Below are 8,016 nucleotides of genomic sequence, written 5' to 3' on the forward strand. Positions count from 1 at the left end.
ATAGTCCAAGCGGGAGATAACTAGAGCATGCACCACTGGCAAGACAGTCCGCAGGCAGGTAGGGTCTCAGCCTGCGTACCAGATGGAGCTGATAAACAGCTGCCCTGGACACAGAATTGACCTGCGCCTCCATGGACAGCTGTGAGTCCAGAATGACTCTCAATAAATAAACAGATAAACAGACTTGGAAGAGGAATTTATAAAGGTTATGTCATCACCCTCAGGAAAACTGCACATTCTCTTTTGTTTTGGGTTGCAACTTCAGCCAGCCAGCCAGCCAGACCCTGTTCTCTAGCACAGTGTTTCCCAACCGGTGTTCCGCGGCACACTAGTGTGCCGCGAGACGTTGCCTGGTGTGCCGCGGGAAAAATTAAAAAATTCGAAAGATATCCGGAGAGGCGGCCTTCAGGCGAGTTTTAATTTTAATTTTCCTTCTCCCACTTAATGCCCCACGCTCGCCCGAGCAGCTTGCAGTCCTCGGTAACCACGGCAACCCGAGGGAGGGGAGGGAACAGGGAAGTCGAGGGCGGCGGCGAGCCGCGATGACGTCAGTGGGCCGCACCGCCTCGCCCTGGCACGGTGTGAGAGCGCCAGCTAGTGGCGCGAGCTTCGGAATAAGTGGGATCCGCATGCGCGAGACCGAGGTCACGGGTAAGGAGCTCAGCCCTGGGCAGGAGGAAGCGGGGCCGCGCGTGTGGGCCACATCCCCACAGAGAGCGAGCCTCCCCCGGCCCACCACTCCGGGCAGGTCCACTCGCATGAGGGGGCGGCGATGGCGACGGCCGGCAGCTTGCCTGCAATGCCATCCCTCGAGCAGGCGAGGAGCCCGGAGGCTACCAGATGCGAGTCCTCTTTCCCACCCTGCTCGGGAGTCCAGAGCACTTGGTCGCATTCAGGATCTAGAGTGGGGAAGCGGGGCTTGTGTCTGGGCTGGACACATTGGGCTGCCTGTGCCGCTCGACCTGCGGGGAGAAATCAGGGTGGGAGTCACGACCGTAAGGCAGGGCTGCCAAGTGTGGCAGAAGAGGACACGGCCGTCGCACCTGTCCTTAGGTAGGAGCTTCTTCCGTGTCGACCTGCTGCCCTAAAGTCTTGGCTTTTTGGCGGTTGGCACAGAAGGAAGGCAAGGGGGAGGGGAAAAAATTGAAACTTACACTTTTGTGCGTCCCTCCCGGCGTGACGCTGCGCGCTGACGTCACGGGGCTGTAATGGTGGTGTGCCTCGAGATTTTTTTCATGAAACAAGTGTGCCTTTGCCCAAAAAAGGTTGGGAAACACTGCTCTAGCAGTAGCAGTCCATGCATGAAGACCAATCAAGCTGTCTTCCAGCTTGGCAAGGCCCTACCCTGCTCAAACAGAGATTCTGCTAGTATGGACACAGGTAGGGAAATAACCCCACTGAGCTCTTGTAACCCTAAGGCTTCAGCAGGTGGGATCAGCATACTTCCTCAACCCATGAATCAGCCCCAGGCCACTAAGCAGCATTCTGTCTTAGGATTGCTGCCTGAACGGCACACCCAGACAAAATAAGATTTGTAATACAGTGGTACCTCTGGTTACGTACTTAATTTATTCCAGAGGTCCGTTCTTAACCTGAAACTGTTCTTAACCTGAAGCACCACTTTAGCTAATGGGGCCTCCTGCTGCCGTTGTCCCACCGGAGCACAATTTCTGTTCTCATCCTGAAGCAAAGTTCTTAACCTGAAGCACTATTTCTGGGTTAGCAGAGTCTGTAACCTGAAGCGTCTGTAACCTGAGGTACCACTGTAGTTTGTTCACTCTTCTGCAATGTTAAAGGATCAACTAATCTCATTACCTTTTGGAAAGCAGAGGGGGTTTTTAGTCACCTTTTATTTCTTTAACTCTGGTTAGGGGTGGCTAAGGAAAACACCAGAAGTGCCTGCAGGATGAGGCCAATGACCCATTTAGTCCAGTATCCTGTTGTCATAGTGGACAACAAGGTGCTTATGTGAGAACAACAGCAGGAGGATTTTGGATAAAGCCATAAACCTCTATTTTCAAGGCTGGATGTTAATTACAGCTGATATATCATCTGAACCTGGAACTAACTTGAAGCTTCCTGTGAGACAAAGAAAAAGGAACAGCCAAAAATACACCAGTGATCATTTTCCCTTAGCAGTTTACTGGCAAAGATTGATTAGCCTCCCAGCAAGGTGACTTTCAAAAATAGAGTTGAAAACATTAATAAAATAATTGCTCAATGGTTGTTTGTTTGTTTTTTAATTGATATATTTTTTTTTTACTATTTGTTGTTGTTGTTTAGTCATTTAGTCGTGTCCGACTCTTCGTGACCCCCTGGACCAGAGCACACCAGGCATTCTTGTCTTCCACTGCCTCCCACGGTTTGGTCAAACTCATGCTGGTAGCTTTGAGAACACATTTTGCAAATGTTCATGTGTAACTAGATTCTATGCATATTTATATGGAAGGAAGCCCCATTGTGTATAATAGTGCTTACTCATGAGTAAGTGTGCATAGGATTGCAGTAAAAAACAAAAACACTAGCAAGCAAGAGATTCTCCAGTAGAATGAAAATGATGGGGCTGGCTGTGGGCCCCTCCAGATGGGTTGTTTTGTGTGTGGAAGTATTCTGTGACATGTCATTGATGCAATACTAGTGAATTAGTGGTGGATTTCTACTGGAGCATCCACATCTCATTTCACTTTATTAGTTGTTCTGCGATGCTCCCCCAATGTTACTGCATTATTGCCATCTGGAGGGGGACTCTTGCACGATAGCAGGGACAAAAAACGGCTCAGGACATTTGTGGTATAAAAGGTTACAAGATTTCAACAGAAAGTTATAGGGCATGCGCTAACTGGAAATCAAGCAGTATGTCTGCCCTTTTGCAGAGACAAAGAGTATTGAAAGAGGGATCATGTATAAATGCCCTGCTACTATCATAAGTGGGACACCGGTGGCGCTGTGGGTTAAACCACAGAGCCTAGGCTTGCCGATCAGAAGGTTGGTGGTTTGAATCCTTGCGACAGGGCGAGCTCCCGTTTCTCGGTCCCTGCTCCTGCCAACCCAGCAGTTCGAAAGCACGTCAAAGTGCAAGTAGATAAATAGGTACTGCTCTGGTGGGAAGGCATTTCCGTGCGCTGCTCTGGTTCGCCAGAAGTGGCTTAGTTATGCTGGCCACATGACCCGGAAGCTGTACGCTGGCTCCCTCGGCCAATAAAGTGAGATGAACGCCGCAACCCCAGAGTCATCCTCGACTGGAGCTAATGGTCAGGGGTACCTTTTGTGGAAGCAGAGGACTTCAGTTGTCTGATGGAGCACTTAAGCTGTGCCTCCATCTATGCTTAGCACATATATTTGAAAATGAACACAAATACAGTATTACAAAATGCTATTATGTCTCCAAAGGAAACCAAACTGGGGTAAGTGCTGAAACCTGGAACCTTTCACCACTGCCAGAAGCAAAATGTAATAGTTTAACAGTTTCTTTCTTTCTTTCTTTCTTTCTTTCTTTCTTTCTTTCTTTCTTTCTTTCTTTCTTTCTCTCTCTCTCTCTCTCTCTCTCTCTCTCTCTCTCTCTCTCTCTCTGTTTATGGACAGTGAGTCTTGGTATGTTACAGTATATGCACTCCTCTATTTCCAAGCATTCCTCTATTTCTAGAATATTATGCAAAGAGCCTTTGAATAGCTATATCAGAAATAGAGCCCAAGCTCTCCATAGTCCACTAGCATACTTCCTAGCATACTTATGAGCAACAACTACTAAAAGTGTAAGATAAATATTTTTTGCTGTTTGATAACCAAGCTCATTTCTCTTTATCCCCCAAAAAGCCGTATCTCTGAACACCTTCTCCAATCCACTTTTCACAGAGGATGTTTCCATATATAACACAGAGCAGAGTTGGAACTTTCTCATCTCCAGGGAACAGAGGCAATGAAGATGGATGAATAAGCCTTAATTTTACGCTCTCAAGGGTGGCGGATATTTGCATTTGCAGTAGTTGCCGGGAAATGCAAATAAAATAATTGGAAATGGGGTGAGTTGGATGACCGTGCTCCACAAAATGAGCACACTCCTGCAGTAGGAAATGACAACCATTTTACACAAGCTCTTGACATTTATTTATCTACAGCTTTATAAGACCCAAGCCCAGCTATGTCCAATTTCAACAAATTGATGTTAGACTTACACTCCCGGCTAAGAGTGCTGTGTTTTTTTAGTAGTTGGTGGCAATATGCAATCACTGCTGCAATCTTATGAAAAGGCACAGACAACAATAACAGGGCTGCCCTATGTAAGTTTACCTGTGGATTTGAGACACAGGGTGTATGCAGTTGCCTTTACAGTAGGGATGAATGTATCTGTCAACAGCAGTTTCTCCAATCTTTTTTTCCAATCTTAAATTGAGTTTCCTGCCTTTTCGTGTCAGTTTTTATTTATTTATTTATTTTAAATTTCCCTTTGAAAATTCACCAGCATTTTAGTGCAATTTTCTCTTAATATTCCCATTTTCGTATGGAGTTTTGCCTCTCTCACCCACTTTTGCTCATATATGCATTCATATGTACACTTTAGCCTGATATTTATGCATTTTTGTACACATTACTTAGCTGGAGAACTGTATTGCAAAATTCAGAGAGGTGGGAATTCTGAAGAATGGCTGTATTTAAGTTGTGCATCCTTCTGGAAAGTATGAATTTTGTTGTTGTTATTGTTAAATTAAATTTTTATATTGCCCTTAGTCATGCTGGCAACATGACCCGGAAGCTGTACGCCGGCTCCCTCAGCCAATAAAGCGAGATGAGCGCCGCAACCCCAGAGTCGGTCACAACTGGACCTAATGGTCCCTTTACCTTTAGGTTGATGACATGCCTATTGATATTCCTAGGGAATCTATTCTCATCATAAGCCTTGGATTTATGTTTTGAATTTAATAACATGTTATCTCACAGCCTGTATAATTTGGTGACATTTCTTAAGATACGTATACCTTGTGTATACCTACTAATGTCAAAACAGACATCAAGAACACATTTGAACCAGGAAACAGCATGCTAGCAGCGTGGAGCCTGGGGGATGGTGTGTGGCCTGGGAAGAGCCCCAAGGGTAGGGTTGCCATATGTCCGGGTTTTCCTGGACATGTCCTCTTTTGGGGATCCAGAAGGTTATTTGTATGGTTAGGCTGTGTGCTGGTGGTGTGCCCATGCGCGCACAAGCACACATGCGCTCCCCCCTCCCCGGGCAAATATGTCTTCTTTTTTGCTCTTCGGAATATGGCAACCCTACCCCAGGGCCAAAGAGAGGGCTGGGGGCCACATTTGGCCCCAGGCCTGCTGTTCCCCACCTCTGGCTTAGCCAGAAGAAGCAAAAAAAATGTTTCTGGTCCTGCTGCCGCCCAGAGTGAGGCTATGGTTTGATATGGCATTACATACAGACTGAGCCAGTAGAGGTCAGCTTCATAGGAGCAGCCGAGGAGACTTTAAATGCAAAGACACACAGACAAAAAAATTCCTCTCTGTTTCAGAAAGCTTAATACCCCATTATTTCCTTGCCCTCCTTCCCACTCTTCCCAGTGTGAAATGTAGCTTCGCTGAGATGACACAGTTAATGGATAACCTCTGGGCAGGCCTATTGTATGTTTTCCCTCTGTGTGCGCTGGAGTTACAAACCAAATTGCTTTATGGATGCAGCAGCGGGCTGTACGCTGCCTTTTCGTGCTGACAGGCTTCTTTGTTGATGATTCTCTTTTTAGCATAGTTTTCTCCATACATCACCAATTGTCTTTTGTTTTTCCACAGTTGGGAAGACTGAGCTAATCCATATATTACCACAAAACTTCAGTCCCTCGCTGTGTGATAGATCCCAAGCATGCTATTCTGATCTATTGCCTCCCTGCCACATCTCAAGCTCATTTGTTCACTACTTACTTTGGTTGCTGCTTACTTAATATTGTTCGCTTGCCCTGAATTGTAAATGCTGCATCATAATGTCATAAAGGGATGCGTAGCATAGGAGCTGAGAGTATAAGCCATGGGCAGAAAAACCACTGATATGCATCTCAGAGTGCTTCCAGATGCTCTGTTTAATGAGCATTCATTCTGATTTGTTTGCAGAGAGGTTAGATGATGTTGCGCCAGAGCCATTGTTATCCCACACTTTCCAGTACATTTTCCTACCACTTACTGCAAAACATCTGATCAGTTGGGGGAAGTGGGTTTGTTGAGCAAGATCTCCCAATTGACACTAATTGTGCAAACTAAATTTGCTGGTATGAAATTGAATCCCACCCCAAAAGAGCAAGAATCTGGAAGTGCCCTTAGTTATTAATGTGCTAAATGGTTTCCTCGGTGGCTGCATCTGTAATATGTGGGTGGTGGTGATGCTATAAGAAACAACAACAACAACAAAGCTTACATCTCCCTCCCTTGGATCTTTCCGTCAGGCCACCCAGGGAATTGGGAAACAGTTGAGTAGTGGGAGAAGTACCAGCACCCTTTTCCCATGGGTGGTCATGTGTCCTACTCTACAGAGGATGGTCCTCCATTGAAGAATAATGAAGACTAAGTCTGGTGTATGATTAATAACACAAATAAAAAGAAGACCAGGGACTTTGAAGTTACCCATCAATGTTGTTGGTATCTGTCTGTCTGGGGTGCCTTTGGGGGTGAAGGCAAACGGTTGGAGTTTTACAGCGCCTGCTGTGGCTGTAGAAACCAATATGGGAGAAACATGTTTTGTTGCAAATGGGGCAGATAGAGGCGCCCAGTTTTGCTGTTGCAGGTGTACCATGGCGTTTCTTCTTTCTGTGCTCCTCCCCATGGTCATTTTTCCTGTGAGAGGAATGATGGTCTCTAGGCGGTCATGTGAAACTCCACATGGGGGAGTTAATCATAGAACTGTAGAATTGGAAAGGACCACAAGTGTCATCTAGTCCAACCCCCTGCAATGGGGGAATCTCAACCCATGGTTCCCCATCCAATTTGAAATCATACTGGACCCTGCTTAGCTTTGCAAATGTGCTAACAGTTTTGCCAGCCTTCATGCCACATTTGCAGACATTTTTGCAACACAGAGTCGATCTGCCAATGGGCCTGGTGCTTGAAGCCAGCTCTGCAAAGAGCACATTATTGGTGATCCTGCCATTTTCCATTCTGTGGACATGCTTTAATACCTGTTTTTTGCTTAAATATATATATATATATATTTAAATCTTCACTCTGATTTTTGAAATCTGTTTCTTTATAAACACAAAAAATAGCCGATGTTCTATCTGAATTGCATGTTTATGGTATGGTTGCATTTAAAGTGCATTGTTTCCATTCTGTGAGCCACCCAGTGGTCTTTTAGCTGCAGGACAGCCTTAAACAAGATAACAGCAAACAAACATCAAAGCTTAAAATCTCTGCTACCGTTGGAGTACTCTTGCCTTCTGTGCAATCTTGCTGCAACTGAAGAGTCAGGCAGTTTAGGAGTTTACAATAGATTGCTTACGACTTTCTTACTCTTTCTAATTTGTTGACCAGGGTTCAGTTTAATAAGTGGGCCTCAAGGGCAACCATTACTCTATTAATATTTGATTAGGAACACAGAGCTCCATAAATCAAAGGCCATGGTGTCAACTGTCCGTGGAGATAAAAAGTTGGATCATTCGTTTATTTCTCATGAACCTGTTTTGCAGAAGCAAATATTGCAGCACCTGAGGAGGAAATCAGGCTGCAGATTAAAAACTGAGGTACACGCTATGGCCATACATTAAGTTCACTGCCCAGGGGAACCCATGACAGAGAGTTAGGCTCGGCCACAATGCAGGAAAGAGAGAGGGCCTCCTCCATTGCAAACTGCCCCTACAGTTTCAGAAAAGTGAGCTGGTCGTCTTCAAATTCCTTCATGTTTGGAGGTGCCTGTGACCAACACCTGATGTGGAGGTTGTGACAAATTTTAGGGCTGGAGCAGGAAAAGAACTAGGGGATTCTGGTACTTGTTGTTGTTTAGTCGTTTAGTCGTGTCCGACTCTTCGTGACCCCATGGACCAG

Source organism: Podarcis melisellensis, assembly GCF_964234715.1.
Source record: "Podarcis melisellensis genome assembly, chromosome: 5".
Taxonomy (NCBI): domain Eukaryota; kingdom Metazoa; phylum Chordata; class Lepidosauria; order Squamata; family Lacertidae; genus Podarcis; species Podarcis melisellensis.